At 46.4% G+C, this 23,648-nt stretch overlaps 1 protein-coding gene across 1 annotated transcript in view; it reads left to right on the top strand.

Annotated features, from left to right (window-relative positions):
• Nucleotides 1-1,357: 1,357 nt before the first annotated feature.
• Nucleotides 1,358-23,648, top strand: part of ATP8B1 (ATPase phospholipid transporting 8B1) — a 112,958-nt gene continuing 90,667 nt past the window's right edge. The window contains exon 1 of the mRNA XM_082641139.1: nt 1,358-1,610. The gene's annotated coding sequence lies outside the window, so the exon portion shown is untranslated. The remainder of the gene's footprint in view (nt 1,611-23,648) is intronic.

Here is a 23,648-nt window from a genome sequence, read left to right as displayed (position 1 = left end):
CCCAGTTCCCTCACTAGTCTTGTTTACCGATGCACTGCCAGCCATCTGGTCTATCCCATGGTCACTAAACAGGTCCTGTGTTTTCTGGCTTCTGGACATTTGCTCTGTTGTTGGGCTCAGAAAATAAGCACTGGAAGGAACTATTTGAGATCATCTGGTCCAGACTCATCTTATGGATGAGGAAGCTGAGGCCCAGAGAGATTAAATGACTGACCAGCACCACCTATTCAAGGACCAAGGGTATCTAATGAAAAAGAAACCCAAGGCAGTCTAGTGTTGAACAATATCGGTTGACTCTTTCATATACTGAAGATCAAATTGGTGGACCAGTCTTTGAATATCCTCCTCATGCAACCCGGGTCCCGGAAAGTGTGGATCTTTGAGTTCCACCTCAAGCATGGCCTCTTCAATGAAGTCTTCCTTAAGCCCCCAGTTGGCAGTCTGAACTCTTGGCCTCTCTGATCTGCAGATCACTTGCTATTTGTCTGTGAGTCCTATCTCCCCTATGACATTTTCAGCAAACTCTTTGATTCATCTTTGACTTTCCTCCATTCTTATTGCAGAGACTTTTCCATAGCAAGTGAGCAGTAAAATTCTGCGCAACAGAGTCTCTGGTGTAAGGGAGGGTGCTTCAAAGCGCCCAGACACCAGCGAGCAACCAGGCACGTGAGTCCAAAAGGTCCAATTACACCGCACCATTCGCACGCCGCGCCCTGGCCCCTTTGACTCCAAACCCGTAAAGGTGAGGGCGTTTGGTTTCAGCCGAAAGCCTGCTTGCTGCAATTACAGGATAAGTTTCTCGAAGTCTTTTGGCGCTGTCTCTTCCCCCACCCTCCGCGCGGCGAACCGTGACGCGCATTCGGTGACCGGTCCCCGAACGTGACTTGGCATCGAGAGGGTACAGCTCCCCTTACCGAGGGAGCTCAGGTCCCGGGCGAGCGGCGGCCTCGCCAGCTTTCCGGGCTGGCGCGGTCACCGACCTCAAGCGGCGGTCAGGCTGGCCGAGGGTGGCGGCGAAGTGACGCGGGGCTGGCGGGGTGGGGTGGCAATCGCTTCCCCAGGGAGGCGGGAGCGTCCGGGGAGCCGAGAGCGGGCCAGGCGAGGCGGGGGACGCGCTCGGGGCACGGCCTGGGTGCCCCCCTGCCGCCGGGGCGCACGAGGGCACGGGGCTCGACCTGGGCCGCGTCTGCCCGTGCCGGGGCTAGCCGTCCAGCTCTTCTCCGCCCAGGGGAGGAACAGAAGGAGGGCCGACGGCCGGGCCCGCCCCCAGCCCCAGCTGCGGCTGCCAGTAGGAGACTAAAGGCACCACCCGGGAGCGGAGAAACCAGTTTGGCTGGTCTCGCGGAGCGGAGGGAAAAGGGCGGCCGCAGAGGAAGGGGGCGCGTACGCGGGGCGGGGGCAGGCGGGGAGCCACTGGAGAGCTGCGAGAGCCGGAGGAGCCGCCGCCAACTGGACACGCTTCCCGGGGCCCCGGGCCAGCCCCGTGCGCCATGAAGCGCTAGTGCTGCGGCCAGGGCTGGGGCTGCTGCGGCTGCGGGCAGGTGCGCAAGCGAGCGCGCGGATAGGCGCGCACCCGGCGGATGCCCCAGCCGGGGCCCAGCGAGCGCCAGGTAAGGAGGGGCGCGGCGCCGGGACCCCTGATCTGCCTCACCCCGCGGGCCCCGCAGGTCCCCTGGCCGCCCGGGGGGCGGCGGACTCCGGGGAACAGGGATGCAGTGGCAGCAGCTGTCCGCGCCCTCGGGCTCCTGAGCCCGCAAGGGTGGGATTTGGGTGGCGGTGCCGGGAGCCTTCGCTGCCTCGGGGATGGGGAGACGCTGCTGGTGGGGCAGGCAGCACTGTGGAGGAGGCCATGGGCTTTTCACCTGCGGGAGGAGAGGGAACTTGCGGGAGGTGTTTCGGTTCTTCGCTCGTTTGCTACGCTCAGGTCCGGGCTTAAGCTCCGAGGGGCAAGCCTGGCAGGGCCCGTGGGTCCTTGAGGAGCGCCTCTGGTTCCCCTGCAATATCTGTCGCCCCTCTGGAAGTCCCTCTTGACAGGGTTCTGCTGGTGGCCCCTTTGGGAGCCGATGCAGACGCGTCCGAAAAAAGACCTTTGGGCCGAATGCACCGGCAGCACCTTCAGGGAGGGATGGAGGGTGAGGTCGCCTCCGCCGCGCCCACTGCGGGACCAGGAACCCTGCAGACATCTTCCGAGGGCCTTAATGTAGGTTGGGAGGTGATGAGGAAGAGGGGTACTTTTTTCCCCGGTGATTGTAGGGTCGTGTCCGCCAGCTCCCATGGCACTGCCAGCAGGCCATCTCCTTCCCTCCCCAGTTTGATGCCCGGCGCTGTCACCTCGCTCTGGGCGTGCGGTGTGGCAGCTTGTTGGGGGAGGGGTGTTGCAGGGAATGGCGAGTGTTTTAACCCCCCCACTTCCCCACTCCTCCCCAAGTGAGGGAAGAGCTTGTAATTGTCCGCCCAGCTTCTCCGAGGGCGTGTAAGCGCCTGGTCCCCGACCGGGGTGGGGAGGGGAGGCTTGGAACACTGATCAGTAACAGCTGTAGGGGAGGGCGAGGGTGCTGAGGGGATGCAGAACGGGGGAGGAGGTTCGATACGCGCGGGGAAGGGGAACCCGAGCTCCATTTCTGCTTAGTGACCCCCTCAACCCCGCCCGAACCCTTCGCCCTGCCCGCGAAGCCCCTGGCGCGCTCGAAGTCCTTGGGTAGCTCCGGACGCCGCCAGTTTCCCCTCCCGGAAACGGCCCGCCCTGTTGGCTTAAGAAAAGTTTCTCTCCCATCTTCCTGGTTGCATTGCTTTCACAACTCTGCCTTCATTCCTCGAGAATGAAATGAGACAACACAGGCGGAGTACTGAAAGACCCCCAGCACGCAGTAGGTTCCAGAGGAAGGTTAACTGCTTTTAAAAACAAAAGGTAAAAATGATGTGTGATAAAATCTCCAGTGATGGTAAACACAAGGGCAGATAAAAAGAGAAAACAACACAAAATGTGAAGTAGAAGTTCTAATTTTCATGTCTGGGGAGTACTTTTGTATTGGACCTAAAATGCCATTCATTAATTCCGGGCCTGTGGTTGAAGCCCTTATTAAAACCTATTATAAATGCATATACTGTGCAAAAGATGATGAACGGTTATTAGCTGATGCTGATTACTTTCTGGGGGAGAAGTCTGCCTGCCTGCAATTATTCCTCTGAATCCTCTTAATGGTATTCATTAGGTAGTGGAGGCTTCCTTGTTCTAATGTTAGGTGAGAAATCTTAACCTTTGTTCCTTCGCCATTTTATGATGACCGTACATTCATAATTTTTAGGATTTCTTTGGTCTATTATTGGGGGCCAAACAAGGCTCAGACCGCTTAATACCAGTGAACGGAAATGCCATCTGCGTGAAAGCGGCCTTGGCCACTTTCAGGTTTTCTTTCTGTTTTTTATTTTAAGGAAAATGCATATCAGTATGCACTTATTACTTGTTAGTGATAGAAATAGGGGTTTTTCTCTTTGCTTGTTTTTGTAATTGAGCCTTTAACATAATTTGGTGAAAACGTGCATGTGTAAGTTGTCTGCAGGTGTAAAGCAAGTTGAGGACTGGCTCTGTTTCAGCTGGACTTCTCTGCGGTCTTGGCACTAACAACGCTGACCACATGTAGCTGTGGAATGTTTCTTACCCAATCTGTTGGCCTTTCCCTCCTCCTCTTTTCTTTTTCCTTCCTTCTCTTTTTTCTAAAGCAAGGAGTTGTGGAAAACATATGGATTTAGATTCCCACAGATTTCAGTTCTTTTACTTTAAATTGTATTTAACGTTTGCAATTTATTCTTATTTATTTACTTTAAAAATTGTATAACCTTAGATGAATTCCTAAATTTTCTGAATTTACTCATTTGCTGGAAAACATATTTTTCAGCCTCCTTGGGTTGTTGAGGATTAAATGAGAGAACAGGTGAACCTACCTTATACATAATAGGTGTTCGAATGTTGCTTTCTTGTTTTCTTTATTAAATGGATATTTTAAAAACTTAGTATGATGCCCAGATATTTGGTGTATTTTAAATATTTTATTGCCTTACTAAAGTTTGAATTCAATTTTAGTGTTTCCTGAGCATTCATGGAATCCAGGTGATCCTTATAACTCACCTGAGAGAGATTTTAATCTACTAGTTACCTTTGCTCTTTAGTTTCAGTCATTGTAAAAGAAGCCTACACTCTTATGAACGCAGAGGAACTTGCTTTTTAGATACCAGAACAAGTTTTATGGGGTCTGTTCGTGTCCCATGTCTGTAAAGAGAGGTGCCTTTAAAAGTTCTTAGGCACTTAACTTTAGAATTTGCTTCTATATCTGCTTCTAGATTAGTCTCCTGGGACGTGTTTTTTTTGGTGGTGTCTTTAAGTATCTTGTGAGTTTTCAGGTCTGTTTGTTGGCATGGTTCAATTAGATTAATTGTATTCATGCCTGTAGGTGTTGTTTTGTTACTTATTAAGACACGTAAAAATGAATTTGCTACCAGGAGAGTTTTAATAACACGAAAAGAAGATAGGTTTATTCTGTTAAGCAGTTTACTCCCAAATCCCCATCCCTGTGCCCAGCTCTAAATAATATCCAGTCTAAGATCTTTCGAGGTCCTGTGTCACTGAAGAGCTGGCATTATGGAGGAAGGGTCTAGAAAGTATACACACACACACGCACATCATAGTGTGTGTGTGTGTATATATAAAACAGTCTTGTTTCCCATATTTATTAGAAAACAAAGGATTTTTAATCATCTGATTATTTAGGAACATATTAATACTTTTCCTAATTCTTCTAAATGTGTTGCATGTTAAAATAAATTGTCACCAAAACCATGCACAATGGGAACTATGTTTGATAACTGGTCCCATGGAGACTGAACCCAGAGGCAGCAGTGAGGGGTTAGTAGCAGGTGCTTTGGAGTCCTGTGACCTGGCTTGGAATCCAGGCCTCACTGCTCCCTAGCTGTATAACCCAGGGCAAGTTATTAGTACTTAATTGATCTAGCTTTAGTTTCCTCACCTGTAAGATGGAATAGGAATAGTACTATCTCAGAGCGTTGTGTGATGAGTTCCAAATGAGAGAATTGATCTAAAAGGGCTCAGCACGGAGCTCAGTTAAAAGTAGTCAGTATTATTACTGTTGTGTTGTTGATATCTCTCAGCAAATATTTATGGCTCATGCAGCCATTGCCTTTCTCCTAGACTGTGCGGGAAACGGGAATCACTCTGTAGGTTAGTATTCATTTAGCAAACATAGGTGTCTGTTTGCACCAGGCATTGGTAAGAAGGAGTCCCTTGGAGCAGGGGCGAGGTTCTGAACTTTCAGATCCAGGGCTTGGGTTCTGGAGCCCAAGTGTCTGGGGAGTGGCACGACGGACCAGGGCGCTCAGTGACCGCCACGAGGGGTGGCCGCTCCCACCGGGGCCTTCTATCCTCCTGCAGGTGGAGGGAGGCCCTGGGGACATACTGAGCACTGCTGGGTCTCCTTTCCCCCACTTCCTGTCCGTCTTTCATCTTCCTCACCTCCGTACTCTTGTATTAAAAAAAAAAAATTAGGGCTTCCCTCGTGGCGCAGTGGTTGGGAGTCCGCCTGCCGATGCAGGGGACACGGGTTCGTGCCCCGGTCTGGGAAGATCCCACATGCCGCGGAGCAGCGGAGCCATGGCTGCTGAGCCTGCGCGTCCGGAGCCTGTGCTCCGCAGCGGGAGAGGCCACAGCAGTGAGAGGCCCGCGTACTGCAAAAAAAAAAAAAAAAAAAAAAAAAAAAAACCTCTTCCCTGTTCAAAACTTGGGAGTTTCTAAACCTTGAGTCTTTTTAAAGGATCGGTGCTTTCTGCATGGTTTCTGAGTTGTGGCACCTGGTAAGCATCACTAATGACAGAGACCTTTGCTACAATCCCATCCATCCATCCATTCATTCATTCATTTAAAACAATGGCTTGAACATCTTCTCCAGGCACTGTGCTGGGGATTACCTACTTGCTTCACGGAAGCCTGCGGGATTCACAGAGGGCCTGAGTCGTGTTTTTTTTATCTTTTCCTCTTTGGTAAGAAAGCAGATCTGGTGTTCTCTCTCTTCCTGCTCTGGACTTTGTCCCTCTCTGCCTGGAGAGATGGTTGCCTTAGACCATGGAGCGTGGCCCTGGCCGCTCCCAGTTCTGAAGCTGTGTGTTCATTATCAGTCTTCAAGTCCAGTGAATTTGCATTTAATAAAGGAGAGCTGGGCCTGGAGGCTATGGCAGATCAGTGGTAGGAAGCTGGCTCTCAGTCTTGGGGAAAGGACTCCTGGGGTTGGGGGGTGTCAGAGGTCACCCTTGTTCTGGGGCCATCCTTCTGTGGTGATGACACCTCCCCCTAGCGTGACTGAGAAGCCTGGCACTTCTCACTGAGTACGTGTGTAGCCTGACCTTTGGCTAGCAGCTCTGGTCTTTATTTACAGGGCTGTCATTTATGGTTTTGTCTCTTTGCTGTGTGGCTTTTGTTCACCAGAGTTGAGGTTTGCTTGATTTAGAGCAAGGCAGCATTTGAAACCAGTTTTCTAACCTTTACTCAAATTGAGTTGAGCTGGAATATCCTCATCGGAACAACTCAGGCACCAAGCATTATCCGCTTACCGTCTCTGATCGCCCATTCTTGCTGTTTGGAGAAGTTCCCGTGGGTTGGATGCATTACTTATTTTATAAAGTGTGATATGAGTTGTGTACAAATCTTTACTCTGTGTTTTTGGGACACAGTGAACTACTGAGACTATTCTCTGAGATCAGAGATCTGTGCATCCAGGAGAAACATTTAACACTCTCTGTAAGAAAACAGATAGCCATTTGACTTCGGTGGTTGAAATATTCACTCACGTGGGGAGGCAGGTTGGGGTTTATATATTTCACACCTGGAAACGAGTGGCCCTACCACCATATTGGAAATACATGTGTGGGCCTCTAAACCAGGCACTGGCAGATGCTCTGTAAGCTCAGAATATTTGTTAAAACAATGAAACTAAGAGTGGAGGGTTCTTCAGCCGCTGAGATGGTGAGAATTAAGTGAAAATCTATGCTTTGGTTTTGGTACCAGAACAACACTGGGAGCTGAGGAGATTCCTCATGATCTCATCCTAGTGCAGAAGTTTATTTCATGGGACTTTTGTTTTAATCATGGTAAGATATTTATAAAATTTGTCATTTTAGCCATTTTTAAGGTGAATTCAGTGGCATAAAGCGTATTCACAGTATCTTGCAGCTCTGCCACTATCCACGTCCAGAACTTGTTCATCGTCCCATTCGGAAACTCTGTATCCATTAAACTGTAACTCCCCATCTCTCCCTCCCTGTGGCCCCTGATAACGTCTGTTTGTCTCCATGAATTTGGCTATGCTGAGGTACCTCATGTACGTGGAATCATACAATACGTGTCTTTTTGTGATGCTGATTTCACTCAGCATAATGTCCTCAAGGTTCATCCTTGTCACAGCATGAGTCAGAATTTCCTTCCACTTCCTTTTCAGGGCTGAATAATATTCCACTATTCCAATATTATTCCATAATATTCCATAATATTCCAATAATATGTGTGTCTATATACCACATTTTGTTGATCCATTCATTGGTTGAGGAGCGTTTGGGTTGTGTCCATCTTTGGCTATTGTGAATGATGCTGTTGCAGACATGGGCATATGAGTATCTGTTTCTTCACGGGAGCTGTTGAGATCTGATTCAGTTTTTTGTGAGATTCATTGTTCGTAGAACATGGTTAAGATGGGCAGGGACGTGTAGTATTTGATATCACACTTTCCTCCAAAACAGCTTGGAGATAAGAACAGGAGGAACTGCAGGGAGGCTGGTTACCTGGGAGACACGTGGACAGCCTCATTTCTCATTTTCACCTGCAGCTGCTCTGACAAAGCTGGTGGTCCTTTCGCGTATCATCACATGCTGGCCTGCAGTGTGGGTGATACTGTGCTGTGTGCCGGGGTGGGCGTAAAAGCTCAGGAGACCTGGCTCCACCGTCTGGAGACCTATGCAGACCACAGCTGCCTTCCAGGGAGGATATTCTCTAGTGGAGGCAAAAATCCTTAACTTTCCCCCAGAACTGACTTGAATTAAAGATAAAAAAAATTGTTTTTGGAGGAGGCAGGGTTAGAATGAGAGAAAAATTGATATTTAATGTCTGAAAAATGCAACACTTAAAAATCAGATTGTTTTCTACCTTAGGGTACAATCCATGGTTTTCAAGATAGGCTTTCAAAAAAGGCAAGAGATCACTAATAGACTGTAGGATGACAGAATCATCAGATGTTGCATCTGTGTACTAATGTGCTTCTTCGTGGAGCAGGATAAAACCCAGAACCCTTTCGATCATGATTAGATGTCAGTCTGTTAGGCTAAAGACATCTTAATCTGTATTTTCTAGAGAACGGTAGACTCTTGTGTGAGTTTTTGCTCATACGGTGCCCTGAAAATTAGCCAAGATAAGGATATTTAAAAAGCAAGCCTTTTTTTTTTAAGTAAACACACACACACACACACACACACACACACACACACAGACTTCAAACTAACCCCAAGTATCACCATTCTTGGGTATCATTCCATCTTCCTATCCTGTGCCAGTCCCAGCCACAAAAAGGATATTAATCTCTTGGCGGTTTGATACTTTGTCTAGCTCAATTTGAGATTGTTTAGAATGTTTTTTTAAATCAGTCTTAGCCTTTCCCCCTTACATAGAGAAACATGGTGAAAATTCTCAAAGGTCAGTTTGAGAACCTCAGACTCTTGAGTGGTGACATAAGTAGCATCCAGTGTGTCCTGGATCCTTGAGATCCCTCGGACCAACACTCTTTTTGAAAGCTGAAGAAAGTTTGCTCAGACCCTGTACTCTTAGTAACTGCTGGTCTCACTTCCTGAGTTCTGGCGTCTTGAGTGGCTAGAGAAGTAAACTCATGGTTTCTCCTAGGGAATTTCCTGTCTCCTTAGTCAATTCACAGAGTGGACCCTCCTCCTTAGCCTTTAAAGTCCAAAACAAACAGCCAGCTGGCCAACAGATACTTACAAAGCACATCCTGTGTGCCTGGCACTTGGCATCTGTCAGTCAATCAAGGAGCTCAAGAGACTGCCCTCAAGGAGCTCACGTTCTAGAGAGGGAAGGGAGACTGTGGATAATAAATAGGTAAATTACATGGTATGTTTGAAGATTGGTGCTGCAGGGGATAAAAAGAGAAAGCTGGACAGGGTAAAGGAATTGGGAGGATGTGCAAGGGGGCAAGATGCAGTTGGAGAGTGGAGAAGGTGGTATCTGGGTGAAGACTCAGCAGGGAGAGGGTGAATCACAAAGATCTGGGGTTGGGGAGAGTGTCCCAGGCAGAGGAGACAGATGACTTGGTGCCTGGCTGGTGTGATGAAGGCAGGTAGTTGGCTATTCCTCCAACCTGTGAGTGGGGAGGGCGGGGCATGGGGAAGACAGAGCAGAGAGGTGGGGAGCCCCATCGTGCAGGGCTTCTTCCTAGGAGCGGAAGGATTTTGGCTGTGACTTTGTGCAAGATGGATAGAGGGGTGGGGGGAGTCGGTGCAGGATGTTGCCCATTGGAGGGTTGTGATCTGTCATTTGACTTGTATTTTAAATAGTCCTTCTGGTTGCTGTGTGGAGACCAGGCCAGGGAGGGCTCTTGGGTTGGGAGACTAGTTAGGAGGCTAAACAGGTGAGCTATGTTGGAGCCTGGGACCAGGGTGAGACGTCTGAGAGAGAGAAGGTTGTGGATATTTTTTTAAAGGTAGTGCCAACAGGATTTCCGGACAGATTGGATATGGGGTGTAAGAGAAAGAGGAGGCACAGATAACTTTCTTGGCAGAGCTTGGGCTGCAAATGGAAATCTGAATTTCAAAACGCTGTAAATTCGGTGTGCTCAGATTGCTCATAATAGGTTATAAAGAGGCTCTTCGGAGATACACATTTACATGAGGTGTTGGTTCAGAGAACTTCAACAGAGAACTTTGTTTATCATTAGAGCATGTTGTTTACCTTGCTGGAGGGAGAGGGGAGGTGTTAGAAAATGATGATTTCCAGGAGGCAGAGGCCTTTGCTTGTATTGGAAGGAAGATGGTCTGTAACCAACGGGGTACGTGGGGCCAGGAGGCCTCCTCTGTAAGAGAAAACAGGCTGCCCCTGCAGGCCTGCGGCCAAATTGCAGGCAAGGCTGTGATCCCGGCCCCACACCTCCCAACCTTGCCATGCATTGTCTAATTGGGAAGGCAAGCTTTTTCCAGCCTGCAAACTCAGGCAGGCCACCCCCATCTCCACACACACAGGTTATCTTTTTTCAAACAGTTTTAGCGAGATATAATTCATGTACCGTCAAGTTCATCTTTTTACAGTGTACAATTCCATGGTTTTTAGTATATTGACGGAGTTGTACCGCCACCACCACAGTCTATTTTAGAAGCTTTTCATCACCCCGAAAAAGAAGACCAGTACCCTTTAGCTGTCACTCGTATTCCTTCTCCCCTTAGCTCCTGGCAACCAATACTCTACTTTCTGACTCTCTGTATTTGCCTATCTGGACATTTTATATAAAAGGAAGCATACAACATACGTTCTTTTGTGATTGACTTATTTCACTTAGCATAATGTTTCCTTGGTGCTTTGCTTAGTGTAATTGTCCACGTTGTAGCATTTATCAGTATTTAAGTTCTTAATTGCTGAGGACACAAGTTACTTTTGCACATGAGGCATTCTTGAAAAGAACACAGGAAATGGAAATGTATGTTAGTTACAAATAGATTGACTAATGTTAGAAAGGGAATTGTTTGTGCCCAGAGAGCTAAATATGTCTCTGTGAAGGGGTGTGTGTGTGTGTTCGCACACACGCACATGTGCATTAATTTGTTATCTTTCATAGCTGAATACAAAGTACGTGGAATTTGTGAGTGAATCTGAAGACTAGTGGCTTTCTAGTGACCTAATGATTTTCTTTCATTTAAAAAGTCAACATTTGCTTATTAAATGCCCACTACACTCCAGCTCCCGTGCCAGGTCCTGGTGGTTAATTCTAGGATGAACAAAGCAGACGGGGGCTGCCCCCTTGTGACACTTACGGGCTTGTTGCGGGAGAGGTGGCGGGAGTCGATATTGAACAAAATATTGAACAAAAGAGATATGAAACAGACCGATATTAGAATTAGAATCTGTAATAAGCACTTAAAGGAAAATAAGACATGACTGAGAATAACGAGGGCTGACTTTAAAGTGGCCCCAGAGGAGCCCAAATGGCCGTGGAAGGATGGATGGATAAACACAAAGTGGTCCATCCATACAGTGGAATACTATTCAGTCTTAAAACAGAAGGAAATTCTGACACACACCTTGAAGACGTTATGCTGCATGAAATAAGCCAGACACAAAAGGACAACTACTGTACGATTCCACTCACTCATATGAGGTACACAGAATAGTCAAATTCATAGAGGCAAAAAGTAGAACAGTGGTTACCAGGGGCAGAGGGAGGGGGAATGGGAATTATTGCTTAATAAGCACAGAGTTTCCGTTTGGAAGGATGAAAGAGTTCCCGAGGTGGATGGTGGTGATGGCTGCACAACCATGTGAATGTACTTGATATCACTGAACCGTACTCTTAAAAATGACTAAGATGGTAAATTTTATGTCGCATATATTTTGCCACAATAAAAGATTTAGCCCAGGAAGATCTCTTGGAGGAGAATATTCTTAAGTTGAGACCAGTTGAGGCTTTTCCTGGTCCAGCCCATAGGAGCAGCATGTGCAAAGACCCTGTGGTGAGAGCTTAGTGCTGTGTTCTGGGAACTGTGAGGCCAGGATAGCTGGGGAGAAGTGACAGTGGAGCTAAGAAGCATGGGGTGAGGTAGGCAGAGACCAGGCTGATAGGAAGGCATTGATGTATTTGTAAGCAGTGGAGTGCCATGATTTGATTTCTGATTTCAGCTGAAAACTCAGGCTGTGATGTGGAGAATGGGTAGGGGGTAGGGGGCCAAGACCAGAAGCAGGGAAGAGACCAGTTAGGAGGCTGCTGCAGTGGCCGAAAGAGAGAGGTCATGGGGGCTTCGTCCAGGATGACAGAGTGGAGATGAGACGCAGAGGGCGGGAGCTGCATTTTAGAAGTGGAGTCTCGGTCTTGGTGATGGATCAGATTCGAGGACCTCACGGAAGGGAAGGAGCAGGTGATTCTCGGGTTTCTAACATAAGGGATGGAAGATAATGATGTCAGAGACAGAGGAGCAGGCTGGAGGATTAAGAATTCAGCTTTGGTCGTGTTAACTTCCAGTTGCCGGGACACCCAGGAGTGGCCAGAGGTCAAGCTCTGATAGATTCAGAAATCTTGGCTGGAGACACGTAACCTTGGGAACCAGAAGTGTGGAGTTGGGTATGACGATTTCCACAGGGACATTGGAAACCTTATGAAACCAGTGCTTCCCATCCTTGGGGTCAGCCTTTTAATTTTGGCCTTTTTTTGTGAAATCATACATTTAACTATTTTTTAATGCCAATCAAGCATTTAAATTTGAGCAAAGAAAGCACCTGTGCAAATGCTCTAGCCCTGCTTTATGGACAAGGATGGCAGTGGAAGCCTGATACAGTATTGCCTAGTTGGCAGAACCAACACACACAGGTCAAAATGTTTGTATCAGACACGGGAAGGGGCCAGTTTTATATTTAATGGGAACTCACTAAAGTCAGGGAATTTCTCATGGACAGTAGGGTATTTAAAATGGCTTGTGTGGCCTCGTCTAAAAACCAAGTCATGGGGCTCCCCTGGTGGCGCAGTGGTTAAGAATCTGCCTGCCAGTGCAGGGGACCTGGGTTTGAGCCCTGGTCTGGGAAGACTCCACATGCTGCGGAGCAACTAAGCCCGTGTGCCGCAACTACTGAAGCCCGGGCGCCTAGAGCCCGTGCTCCGCAACAAGAGAAGCCACCGCAGTGAGAAGCCCGCACACCACAACGAAGAGGAGCCCCCACTCGTCGCAACTAGAGAAAGCCCGCGCGCAGCAACGAAGACCCAACGCAGCCAAAAACAAAAACACACCAAATCATGCTTTTTACTATGTGTATAGGGTGTATGACAAAATACACCTAGATCCTTCCCTCCTCTACCTCTGCCTCAATTGGTCTCCACTTAAAAGGTGATCCTGAGGTTTTTACTTTGTCTTTGCTTGTTTTCTGGTCTGTTGCAGGCACCATCTTTAGACTAACTCTGAGCATGCCATGTTTGCACATGTCCTTAATGATATTCAAATGGCAGGGTTATTAGTATTTAATAACCCTGGTATTGTGATAGACTCTTTTAAAGCAGGGGCTATTGTTTAAGGAGGAAAGCATTCGGCACAAAAGGAAAAAGGATGACAGTGAAATATTTGATCATTAAAATGCTTTCCGTTGGAAAGGGATGTTTTCATTCCTGCAGTTAATAGTGTAGTTGCTTCTACTAACTTTACCTGATAACACATGTCATGTCCCTTTTTACCCAGAATTCTGCTGGGACAGAGTGCATTCCCTCTGTCTCAGGGTCTCTGCATATGCTGTGTTCTTCACCTGTGACCCTCTTTCCCCTCCCCCCTCCACCTGCTGACCAGGTGCTACTTCCTCCTGGAAGACTTCCTGCTGCTTCACATTCCCAGGTCAAAGTGAGGGGCCCCTCCTTTGCTCCAGTCCCTCTCTGTACGTTCCTCTCCCAGCTTGGATCACGCCATCTCGGAGACGGTGGCTAGCTTTTATTTCATGTGCCAACTTGGCTTGATGCGTAGTAGTTGCCTCGATACTGGTTTTCAAAGTATGGTCCCAGCAGCAGGAGCAGCATCAACACAGCTGAGGGTCCCACCTGGACTTACTGAATCAGAAACTCAGGAAGTGGGACCCAGCATTCTGTGGCTCAACAAAACTTCCAGATGGTTCTGATGACGCTCCAGGTTGAGACTCACTGGCCTAGAGGTATTGGATGAGTAGGATTCCAAGGCAGTGTCCAGCCATGGCAGGGAAGAGTGTGTTAGGATTCTTTGGTGACGACACCTCAAGCAGGCGAGAAGCAGGAAGGATGCGGCCCAGGGGTGTGTCACCCCTGAACGCTATGGTGATTGCTGGTCTGTTTGTCTCTTGCAAGAGGCTGTCACCTCGGTGAGAAGAGCCCCTTTTTAAGGTTCACTCATGTTGTAGCCCGGCCCCCAGCACGGTGCTTAAATTGTAGGAGCTGTTGTAAATACAATGAGATCTTAAGTATATTAAGTTGGTTGTTTTTGCAGTGACCCTGGGATAAAAAGAACCCACGATAGCCTGATCACATGAATTTTATGGCTTTCATTCTTTTAGAAAGATGCCAGATGAGACTAACCAAGTTCTTGGACCTTATTCCTTAGCAAAATAGTCACACACAAAAATAGATATTTTAAGAGTTTGGTCGCGCCTTTTGTAACTTATTGCCATTCTTTTGCAAATGCCACATAATACCGGGGATTATTTTTAGTTAGCTCCTATTTGGGAAAAATGGACTCTTGTGACATCTTGGTCTGGGTTAGAGATCTTTTTACTAATGATACTTGGAAACTTCTAGATCATTCTATAACTCTGAACTAGAAAATATTTGCATCCAAGGGAAAACAGCTAATGCCTATATTCACTCACTGTTCTGGTTTGGGTTTACGTTATTGTCAAAAGATAATGAGTTTTCAGGATCTGGAAAGTATTTTGGGGTTAATATAACAATTGTTTTCCATGAGATGGAGCAAAGTGAAGCTTAATACTAGGGCTGCTTTTATTCAATAAATTTTATGTGCTTGTCCACAAAGCCAGAACATGAGAAAGTTGACGTGATTTGTGGGACACTTATCCTGGGTCGGCTGTGAACATGTTGAGACAGAAACAGGCATCAGGTTTATTAAAAACTTTGCAAAAATATCCCTGACCTACTCAACCAGAGGTGATTTGGGCCCCCAGGGGGCATTTTTGGTTGTCACAACGTAGGGGATGCTACTAGCATCTAGGGGTTGAGGCTGGGAATGTTGCTAAACAGATGATGCACAGGACAGCCTCCACCGTGAAGAAGTCTCCCACCCAGAGTGTCAGTAGTGCCAAGGCTGAGAAATCCTGCTGTAAATGACGGACAGGCATGATCATAAAATGCTGGGGTTCTGCAGGACTTGGTCCCAGGCTTGCTTCCCCCTCTACGAAGTAATCGCCTCTATTTCTTTTTCTTTAAAATTTCTTTTTTTAAATAAATTTATTTTTATGTATTTATTTTTGCCTGCATTGGGTCTTTGTTGTGGTGTGTGGGCTTCTCATTGCGGTGGCTTCTCGTTGCGGAGCACGGGCTCTAGTCGCACGGGCTTCAGTAGTTGTGGCACATGGGCTCAGTAGTTGTGGCTCATGGGCTTAGTTACTCTGCGTCATGAGGGATCTTCCCAGACCAGGGCTTGAACCCATGTCCCCTGCATTGGCAGGCGGATTTTTTTTTTTTTTTTTTAGAGTGTATACAATAGTTTTTAATATATTGGAAAGTTGTAAGACCATCACAACAATCAATTTGAGAGCATTTTCATCACTCCCAAAGGCAGGCGGATTCGTAACCACTGCGCCACCAGGGAAGCCCAATCGCCTCTGTTTCTATGGCCTTAAATACTATTAATGTGCCGATTTCTGCTGACTTTCCATTACAGCCAGCTTTTTCTCCCTGCCAGCCTGCTCCCTCCACTTGAGTACCTCTTGAGAGCGCCCGCCCCAGACACAGCACATTCAGCACTGAACCGCAGCCAGTTTAGAAGACGACTCCTCTCCAGCTGGACTTGAGCTGTGACCCCTTTCTCTCCCACACGACACCACCTTGACCTTCATTTCCATTCCATCTCCAAGATCTGTTGCTTCTACCTCCAGAAGATCTTGAATCCACCTGGTTCTCTCCACCTGCCACCCCCTCCCTCTCCTGGACCATCCCAGGAGTCTCCTGACTGATGCCTCTCTCCATTTTCCACCTTCCAGCCCAGAGCAGCCATTCATCCCGAAGCACGTCCACACCCGCCGGCAAAACCCTTTTGTAGCTCAGCATTGCAGTTACAACAGGATTTACCTCCTTTCCATGGCTCGCCAGGCCCGGCCTTGCCTCCTCCGACCCTCTCTTCCTCCCCGCTAGGTCTGTTCTTGTCCTACTTCCGTTTCTGGAGCATGACGAACCCTTTCCTGTCTCAGCAACTACACATTTGTTGCTTTCTCACCTGAAAAACTCTTCCCCTGAATGAATCCTCTTTATCTTTTGCTTTTCGACTCAAGTGTCATTTCCTCAGAGCGTTCTCTGACCACCCTAATGAAATAGGTCTCTCCCAATGTATGCCCTCTGCTCTTTTTCTCTTGTACTCACGCGTGTAACCCTTTATTTATCTGTGGGATGACTGGTGTGCTGCCCTATGAGCCTGGAAGCTTCTGTCCTGCTCACTGTAGCTCAGTGGCCGACAGAATGGCTGAAGCTTGTGGTTTGATGACTATCAGTGGAATGTTAGTGGGAGTAAGTGGGTGGGGAATGAATGGAGACCAGCCTGGAGGGGTGAGGGAGGGGTGTGTGCAGCTCGAGGCTATGGGGGCACAGAGGAGGGGGTTACTGGCTCGGTTTAGGGGTGTTCAGGAAGGTTCCCAAGAAGGGGTTACATTGGAGGGCCACCTTGAGGAATGATTTGGGTTCCTCCGAAGATGACTTGGGAAATAAAAAGTTCCGATTGGGGTGGGGGTAATACTGGAAATTAAGTGGATCTTAAAGAAAATCTGGTGCCTGATTGTGCCCACCCATGGCTGGGGTGGACCTTCCAGAAAGTGGCTACTTCTATAGTGTAGACCAGCGGCTTCTCAAACATGAATGCACATGTGAATAGCCTGGGGGTTCTTGTTAAAAAGTGGATCCTGGTTCGGTTGGTGGTGAAATTCTGTAATCCTCACGAGCTCTTGATCATGGAGATGTGGCTGGTCGCAGACCTCACGTTGAGTAGCAAGGACACCGAGGATGGGGAGGACCAGATACATTGATGAAAGAACAACAAACGGGGACCTTTGATAAATGGTAGAAAAGATGACTTCTGTGTTTTCTCCAATACTTAATTTCCTTTTAGATTTTCCTGTGAATCGTGTCAAGAAGTATTTTATGGCTTCATTTTCAGCATCTACCAGCTGTATTTGATATCTTTAAAGTTCTTATTTTACATGGGCCTGCCTGTATGATGAAAAGAAATAGAAACATAAGAAAGTTGTTTTGAGACAGATGCATCCATCCTGTTTTATGACTGTCATCCTTTTCAAAGAACCACAATAAATACAGTAGTACTTCTCTTAGACAGGAATTCACTTAGATATTATTGTCTCCATGCCTTTATTCCTCCAGGTGCACTCTTCCCACTCTAATCTGACCATTATCTATTTTATGCCTTCTCTGTAGGGCATTTTTAGCCCAGTCTGTTCTCTGCCACCTGTCATGCTTCTGGGCATCACCCCCCCTGCCCTATCAACCTGTGTATCTTCAGAAAAGACAAACTAGTATTAATCTAGGCCAGTCATCATTCAGAGGCTAAATCTGTTTTCCTTCAAGAACCACGTTACAGTCCAGACTGAAACAAATGGATTTCATGTTCTCTGGAGCCTTCCTTGAGATGCATAAACCAGAGGTGACTGAGGAATTGTCTGTGGGTGGGAGCGTGCAGCCCATTCTTGGCTGTGCAAATGCATGAGGTGGTCAAACTTGGCTACAAATTAGAATCACTTGTGGAGCATCAAATATATTGATGCCGGAGATACTGATCACCCAACCGGGGTGCACCTGGCGTCATTCTGACCCGAAGTCAAGGCAGAGAACTGCTTGGATGCTGTAAGAGTCTGCTGTCTATGGGGTATCTTTTAGTGTATCAAAAACTCACTCAAGTTTATGGAAATGTCTAGATACAAACATTGGGGGAAGTGATTGAAATGAATGAGTGGAATAATTCAAAGACATCGGACTGGATTCTGAAAAGCATCAGCTTGTGAGTGGCCTTGATTCAGTCACTTAACCTCATAGCTAAGGTCTGTGTAGTGATTTGCTGATTACCAAGTACCTTCACATGCTGGACATTAGTTTCACAGGAATTCTAAAGGGAGGGCAGGGCACTTTTTTCCCATTTGCACTTTCTTGAGGGAACACAGTTCTTTATTGTTTAAGGTTCAGCTTCAGTGTTCTTCTGGCCTGGAGCCCCCTCCCGGGTACTTCCCAGGCTCGGTCAGGTACCAGGCTGGGTCAGGTATGACTTCTTCAAGCTCCCACTGCATCTGAGGCATGCAACCCTCTCCTGCATTTACCATATTGAACTCTAATGATCTCTGTGATGGTTTCTCTCCTCTTGAGGAGACTGTCATCATATCTTATTCATCCCAAGTGTCCATAGCCTAGTAGGCATTCAGTAACTGTTTGAAGATTTAGGTAATCCATTAATTACCACTTTACAGATGGAGACACTGGGGCAGGGGGGAGACTCAACACAGGACCAGCACTGTCACCTCCCCTAACCTTTCTGAGCTCCAAATTCCTCTTGTAAAAATGAAGAGTTTGGACATTTTCTCTAATAACCCTTATGGCTCTAAAATAGGTGGTTCTGTTTTAAGATCTTAACTACTTGATAGTGTTATAAAAACTCAGCAGAGCTCTTCAGATGGGTATGAAAGCCTTGAGAATAAAAGAGTAAAGAATATGATCAAAGTAACTCATCTGTTGGCAAGAATGGAAATTCATTATTTACATTTTAGCCTAGACCGGGAACCTGGTCCTAACTCTTGTGCATCAATACAATCTACTTTCCCAGGAGGTTGAGAAAGTAGACACTCCTGGGTCCTCGCCCTTTTCTTTTTCTGACGTTCCCCAAGTGATTTGGAAATAGATCATTCTGAACTGAAGGCCTCCCTTTTGCTGCTCAGGAGGTCGCTCACATCTGACCAGCAGTGGTTATGTGAATGGTCTGTCTGTTTCATGAATTTTAACCACCTGTCTGACCCAAAAGCAGCCTGTTTGCACAGCCAGCGTTCGCCAGGCCACATAAATCATGCTTGCATTGCTGAGACAAGGAAGTTGTCTTCTGTCCAAATCATGATGGAATCAGGGACGTGGCTGCTGAAACTGGACTCTTGACCACTTAGAAATCATCTCCTAATCAGTTAGGGGGAGGGGGAGGGGCAGGTGAGCTGGAAAAGGAAATGTGAAGCCACATCTTTCTCTTAGGATAAAACCGTTCACAGGAAAAACAAGTTTCTCACATCTTGTGTGCAATATTATTGCCATCAGCCAACCCCTTTGGCTAAAGCCAATGAACAGATTTTCAGGGCTGCAAAATGTGAAGAGTAGGCAAGTGTATCTGAGAGTTTAAATGAAATTATCTCTCTGGCCTTGGGTATCACTGGCAAACTCTTGTAAAGCCCTGTTGCCAGTGTAATTGTGACTCTTCCGCCCACCCACACATCTTCCGAGTTTTCTTGGTCTTCCCCGCAACCCTGCCCTGAATTGGAAGCCAGCCTACCATAGTTGAGCAGGATGATAAGATCTGACTCTTTTAATTGTTATATTCCCGAAGCTGTTAATATATGTAAACATACAACAGGATGTTCCTTACAGCTGCACATAGTGACTTGGGAGCCAGGCCAGAGGGAGCCATTTACAGAGTGAATCCTGTTAAAACTTTCAGCTATGTTTAGAGTCAAGGTGAATTTATGCATTTTCATTTTAAAAGGACTTTTTAAAGCAATTGACAAGTTGAATATTTGTTAACCCTTTCAAGGATTTACTTAAGTGAGGAAAAGAAAAAAATCTTGTTTGCTTTTTTTTAACCTACTTTACATATACTGATAAGCTCGTGAATTTCAGATTCATCATAATCGAAGAATATGTGAACTTCAAGGTCAGTTGATTTCTTGTTTTTGAACTCTAGCATTTAAATGCCACAGTGCTTTACAATGGGCTTCACAGAAAGCTAATGTTTGACATTATACCTGAGTATTTTATTTCTCTTTCATTGCACAAGTTAAGAATTGATAATTAATCATTCCGAAAAGAACAGGATATGTAAACACCACGTACGGTGTTGTGAACATAAAAAACAAATGAACATCAGACCATAGCTGATACCAACTTTGATGTTGAAAGTTAATTGAATTTTATTTTTGCCTCTTCTGGGAGCCCCCCCAGCTCCATCCGTGAGTGCTTATAATGTCTCTTCCGAAGCTGGTCTGAGTGAAGTTGTGTCTCTCTGGTTTCATTTTACTGCGAGAACTCTCACGCTTCTTCCATAAGAGCTGTCTCAAATGACTTTTGACCAAATTTGGGACCCTGCTACAATGTCTCAGGGTTCTCATTAAGTGTAATTTGTGGCTTCTGTTTCTGGGTATTCACTCTCCTCACGTGTGCGCTGGACCTGGTGATGCACTTCTAATGCACAGAATGGGGCAAAAGGGGTGGCATGTCATGTCCAAGGCTAGGGTGCAAAAAGACTCCTTGGACTTGCACTTAAGGTCTTCTGCCCATTTTTTGATTGGGTTGTTTGTTTTTTTGTTGTTGAGTTGTATGAGCTGTTTGTATATTTTGGAGATTAAGCCCTTGTCTGTCGCATCCTTGGACTTGCTCTGAGCAAAGCCGGCTGCCATATTGTGAGCTGCCCTATGGAGAGACGCACATGGCAAAGAACTTAAGGTAGCCAATAGCCCATGAGGAACCAAATCCCACCAACAGCCCTGTGAGTGAGCTGGGAGCCTTCCCAGGTGACCTTTTAGAGGACTGCACCCTGGGTGACACCTTGACTGTAGCCTTTGAGAGGTCCTGAGCCATGCCCGAGTTTCTGGGCCACTGAAACTGAGCTAATACCTGTGTTTTAACTGCTAAATTTGGGGGTAGGGGGTTGTTATTTAGCAGTCAGTAACTAATACAGGGACAAAGATTTAAGGTACAATTAAAGCGTCCCCTGCCTTCAGGGAGCTCACCATCTATCTGGTAAGCTCTTCGGTTGCCAAACACTGTAGGTAAGCCAAGATGCCAAGTCATCATCGTTATTTTTCTGATGAAGGGCTCCAGCAAAAATAGTTTCCAAGCTTCAGTTTTTGTTGCACGTATTGTCTTTCAGTTTAATTAACCTTCAAAAGGTATGAGAGATGTAAAGGGTAAAAATAAATCTTCCTGCCCGCTTTTACCCTAGTCCCCCTCTCCCAGGGCAACAGCCATTGTGAGTTTATGGTTAACCTTCTAGAGACAGTCTTTGCATTTACAAAGGCGAACATGCCTATTTCTTTTCTTCCCCTAACACAAAGGGCAGCGGATTTGACTTTCAACTTCCGCTTGAAATCGGGAGTATGGTTGATACGCAACAGATTGAAACCTTAAATAATTTCTGCCAACGGATTCTGCTCTTAATAGATAAGAAATTAACTTGAGGAAGCAGTTGAAGAACCTTTGAAAGGAAGATAACATATTGCATAATGATAGGGCAGAATGCTAGCAGGACCCAGAGGGGCCATCTGGTTTGTCTCCTTGCCTGTGGGCAGGAGAGAAGTTAATACATCCAGGTGAGCTGCTCTTGAGAGGCTTCCACAATGAAGCATCATGTTGATCTTTGGGGAAAGGGTGGTGAAAATAACTGTCCATATCAGAAAATAAATATCAATCAATAAAAATAAATATAAATAAAAGATAAACAATGAAAATAAAGATCAGTTGTTCCAGACTTTTCTCCTCTTATCTTCCAGCCAACTTCTCCCTAAGAACCCTTTTTGTTGTGAAAAATTAGATTGTGTGTGTGTGTGTGTGACTTGCTTCTGGTCACCTTAGGGAACTCAGATGACCCTGGGTTAGGTGTGGAATGAGTCCTGAGAACAGATATAAAGAAGAAAGTGATGGGCTTGTTCCTGCCGTTTTATGCCTGTTTCTTTTTATCACCCCCGTGGTGGAGCCCCCGGTGGTAGCTATTGTTAATCATGTGGATGGTGTCCCAGGACAAGAGTTTGCTCCTTCCCAGCTGGCCCTGAGACCTTTGCCACACATCTTAACCTTTTCATGTCTCCATTATCCTTCTGCAAGGTGAAGGTGATTAAATCATAACTTTCAAGAATGGCGGAAGCCTGATTACCATGGTATTTGAAGACTAATAAATACCTTAGAAGAAGGGTGCCTTATGAATTGAGGTGGTACTGTCATTACAGTCATTACCTTTAAAATTCTAGATGGCCTGCCGGACAACTTGCAATGGAGGTGAAAGAACAACTGGGCAGAGTTCAGCTGAACACAGATGGTTCGTTTTGTTTCCTTAATGTGTAGTATTGCCTTTAAATGGAATTAAATCATGAAGTAGGCTGGTTTGTTATGCCGACTCACAAGATTGGCCAGTCCTTTGCGATAATTGCTCAAAGAACCATAGAAGAAGGTGGCTTACAAATGACGATGATTGTTGTTTGGTGCCTCACGATCCCTTTCTTTGGGACCCAATGTATTGTCTAGTTTTTGTCCTGGCATTTTTACTAGATACTCATTAAAAAAAATTTTTTTTTAACATCTTTATTGAAGTATAATTACTTTACAATAGTGTGTTAGTTTCTGCTGTATAACAAAGTGAATCAGCTATACATATACATATATCCCCATATCCCCTCCCTCTTGCGTCTCCCTCCCACCCTCCCTATCCCACCCCTCTAGGTGGTCACAAAGCACCGAGCTGACCTCCCTGTGCTATGTGGCTGCTTCCCACTAGCTATCTATTTCACATTTCACATTTGGTAGTGTAGTTACTCATTTTAAATGAATGCTTAATTATTTCACTGCTCCCTGATAGAATCTTTTACTATAGGTAGAAGAACCAGTTAATGTTTGTTTTAGGCCCCTCATCTGTGACCCTGATGATATGGAGTGAGAATCCCTCCCTCCCTCCAGACATCTCTGCCTCTGTTTTCTTCCTTCCTTTCTGTCTTCCTTTCCTTCCTTCCTTTTCTTTCTTTCTTTTTTTTTTTTTTTTGCAGTATGCGGGCCTCTCACTGTTTTGGCTTCTCCTGTTGCAGAGCACAGGATCCGGACGCACAGGCTCAGTGGCCATGGCTCACGGGCCCAGCCGCTCCGCGGCATGTGGGATCTTCCCAGACCGGGGCACGAACCCGTGTTCCCTGCATCGGCAGGCGGACTCTCAACCACTGCGCCACCAGGGAAGCCCCCTTCCTTTTCTTTCTTGCTTTCTTTCTTTCTTTCTCTCTCTCTCTCTCTCTCTCTCTCTCTCTTTCTCTGTCTCTCTCTCTCTCTCTCTCTGTCTCTCTCCTTCCTTCCTTCTCTCTTTCTCTCTCTCTCTCGCTCTTTCTCTCTGTTCTTTCATTCTGTCTCTTTCTCTGTCTTTCACCAAATATTTGAATACCTACTATGTGCAAGCTGCTGGCTAGAAGTTCTGGATACCGCAGGGAGAAAAATGAGACACAGTCCCCTGGCCTCATGGAGCTTACATTCTCGTGTAGAGAGACCTTGGTCATTAAGGACATTAAGAAGTGGAATGTCATTTATCAGTGATAAATGCAAAGCAAAAAATAAATTGGCACAAGGCGGGTAAAGAGTAAGGATGAAAGAGGTGAGGGCTTATGGTCTTACATAGATGACTGGGAGGCCTCATTAACAAGGTGACCTTTCATC

This window comes from Mesoplodon mirus (genome assembly GCF_964341445.2).
Source record: "Mesoplodon mirus genome assembly, chromosome: 13".
Classification (NCBI taxonomy): Eukaryota; Metazoa; Chordata; class Mammalia; order Artiodactyla; family Ziphiidae; genus Mesoplodon; species Mesoplodon mirus.
Note: the sequence above shows the minus strand (reverse complement) of the source record. Positions and strands in the feature narration are given on the sequence as shown.